The sequence below is a fragment of the Arachis hypogaea genome, chromosome 3 (assembly GCF_003086295.3).
Source record: "Arachis hypogaea cultivar Tifrunner chromosome 3, arahy.Tifrunner.gnm2.J5K5, whole genome shotgun sequence".
NCBI classification, from domain to species: domain Eukaryota; kingdom Viridiplantae; phylum Streptophyta; class Magnoliopsida; order Fabales; family Fabaceae; genus Arachis; species Arachis hypogaea.
In genome coordinates this window covers 78,911,909-78,915,035 of record NC_092038.1, presented here as the reverse complement: position 1 = coordinate 78,915,035, position 3,127 = coordinate 78,911,909, and the positions used below count along the sequence as shown (strand labels likewise).

General features: G+C 39.2%; 1 non-coding gene across 1 annotated transcript; it reads left to right on the top strand.

Moving 5' to 3' along the window:
* The first annotated feature begins 469 nt into the window (after positions 1–469).
* Positions 470–573, top strand: LOC112793942 (small nucleolar RNA R71). The gene has a single exon (XR_003198628.1). It is a non-coding gene; the product is annotated as a small nucleolar RNA R71 (small nucleolar RNA).
* The last annotated feature ends 2,554 nt before the right edge of the window (positions 574–3,127 follow it).

The following is a 3,127-nucleotide window of genomic DNA, read 5'->3' as shown; positions in this document are numbered from 1 at the left end:
GGCTTTTGTTGATCCTTCTATGAGAAATTTGGATGATTTTTTCCATGATGAATTATAGGTGTTTCCATAAGGTTCACCCATATAATTTACCTCTGCTATTGCAGGGTTTTCAGGATCATAAGCTTCTTCTTCAGAAGATGCTTCTTTAGTACTGTTGGATGCATTTTGCCATCCATTCAGACTTTGAGAAATCATGTTGACTTTCTGAGTCAACATTTTGTTCTGAGCCAATATGGCATTCAGAGTATCAATTTCAAGAACTCCCTTCCTTTGAGGCGTCCCATTATTCACGGAATTCCTCTCAGAAGTGTACATGAACTGGTTATTTGCAACCATATCAATAAGTTTTTGAGCCTCTGCAGGTGTTTTCTTTAGGTGAATGGATCTACTTGCAGAATGGTCCAGTGACATCTTAGAGAACTCAGATAGACCATAATAGAATATATCTATCATGGTCCATTTTGAAAACATGTCAGAAGGACATCTTTTGGTCATCTGCTTGTATCTTTCCCAAGCTTCATAGAGGGATTCACCATCTTTTTGTTTGAAGGTCTGAACATCCACTCTAAGCTTGCTCAGCTTTTGAGGAGGAAAGAACTTAGCCAAGAAGGCTGTGACCAGCTTATCCCAAGAGTCCAGGCTATCTTTAGGTTGAGAGTCCAACCATGCTCTAGCTCTTGTCTCTTACAGCAAAAGGGAAAAGCGTGAGCCTGTAGACTTCAGGATCTACTCCATTAGTCTTAACAGTCTCACAGATCTGCAAGAACTCAGTCAAGAACTGGTAGGGATCTTCTGATGGAAGTTGGTGGACGAAATTCTAATCCCAATCTCAGAATCTTAAGGTGATTTCGTACCACTAACCAGCAAGTGCACTGGGTCGTCCAAGTAATACCTTACGTGAGTAAGGGTCGATCCCACGGAGATTATTGGTTTGAAGCAAGCTATGTTTATTTTATTATTCTTAGTCAGGATTTCAATTAAAATTATCAGTTTGAATTATTAGAAAAATAAAAGAGAGTGAATTAATTACGTGTAATGCAGTAATGGAGAATATGTTGGAGTTTTGGAGATGCTTTGTCTTCTGAATTCCTTTAATGTAATATTCAACTCAATTCCAAAGTGCAAAGTTCCTTCCATGGCAAGCTGTATGTAGGGTGTCACCATTGTCAGTGGCTACCTCCCATCCTCTCAGTGAAAACGGTCCAGATGCTCTGTCACAGCACGGCTAATCAGCTGTTGGTTCTCGATCATGTCGGAATAGGATCCATTGATCCTTTTGCGTTTGTCATGACGCCCAGCAATCGTGAGTTTGAAGCTTGTCATAGCCATTCAATCCTTGAATCCTACTCGAAATACCACAGACAAGGTTTAGACTTTCCGGATCCTCAAGAGTGGCCGCCATCAATTCTAGCTTATACCACGAAGATTCTGATTAAGGAATCTAAGAGAATCTCATTCAATCTGATGTAGAATGGAGGTGGTTGTCAGGCACACGTTCATGGATTGAGGAAGGTGATGAGTGTCACGGATCATCACCTTCTTCATAATTAAGCACGAATGAACATCTTAGATAGGAACACACACGTTTGAATGGAGAAATAGAAACAATTACATTAATTCATCGAGACGCTGCAGAGCTCCTCACCCCAACAATGGAGTTAGAGACTCATGCCGTCAAAGTGTATAAAATTCAGATCCGAAAATGTCATGAGATACAAATAATTCTCTAAAAGTTGTTTAAATACTAAACTAGTAACCTAGGTTTACAGAGAATGAGTAAACTAAGATGGATAGTGCAGAAATCTACTTCTGAGGCCCACTTTGTGTGTATTGGGGCTGAGACTTAAGCTTCTCATGTGCCTGGGCTATTTCTAGAGTTGAACGCCAGGTTGTAACGTGTTTTGGGCGTTGAACTCCAACTTGTAACCTGTTTCTGGCGCTGGACGCCAGACAGCAGCATGGAAAGCCCTGGATGTCTACTTTCCAGCCCAATTGAGAGCTCGCCAATTGGACTCTTGTAGCTCCAAAAAATCCATTCCGAGTGCAGGGAGGTCAGTATCCAACAGCATCAGTAGTCCTTTTTCAACCAAAATTAGATTTTTGCTCAGCTCCCTCAATTTCAGCCAGAAAATACCTGAAATCACAGAAAAATACACAAACTCATAGTAAAGTCCAGAAATATGATTTTTGCTTAAAAACTAATAAAATTCTATTAAAAACTAATTAAAACATACTAAAATCTACATGAAATTACCCCCAAAAAGCGTATAAAATATCCGCTCATCACAACACCAAACTTAAACTGTTGCTTGTCCTCAAGCAACTAGATAAATAAAATAGGATGAAAAGAAATTAAGGAACAATAATATCTCAGAGTTTCAAGTGAAGCTCAGATTCTAATTAGATGAGCGGGAATAGTAGCATTTTGCTTCTGAACAATTTTGGCATCTCACTTTATCCTTGGAAATTCAGAATGGTTGGCATCCATAGGAACTCAGAATTCAGATAGTATTATTGATTCTCCTAGTTTAGTATGTTGGTTCTTGAACACAGCTACTTTATGAGTCTTGGCCGTGGCCCTAAGCACTTTGTTTTCCAGTATTACCACCGGATACATAAATGGCACAGACACATAACTGGGTGAACCTTTTCAGATTGTGACTTAGCTTTGCTAAAGTCCCCAATTAGAGGTGTCCAGAGTTCTTAAGCACACTCTTTTTGCTTTGGATCACGACTTTAACCACTCAGTCTCAAGCTTTTCACTTGGACCTGCATGCCACAAGCACATGGTTAGGGACAGCTTGATTTAGCCGCTTAGGCCTGGATTTATTTCCTTGGGCCCTCCTATCCATTAATGCTCAAAGCCTTGGATCCTTTTTACCCTTGCCTTTTGGTTTTAAGGGCTATTGGCTTTTTCTGCTTGCTTTTTCTTTCTCTCTTTTTTTTCGCAATTTTTTTTCTTCACTGCTTTTTCTTGCTTCAAGAATCAATTTCATGATTTTTTAGATCATCAATAACATTTCTCTTGTTCATCATTCTTTCAGGAGCCAACAATTTTAGCATTCATAAAATTCAATATCAAAAATATGCACTGTTCAAGCATTCATTCAGAAGACAAAAAGTATTG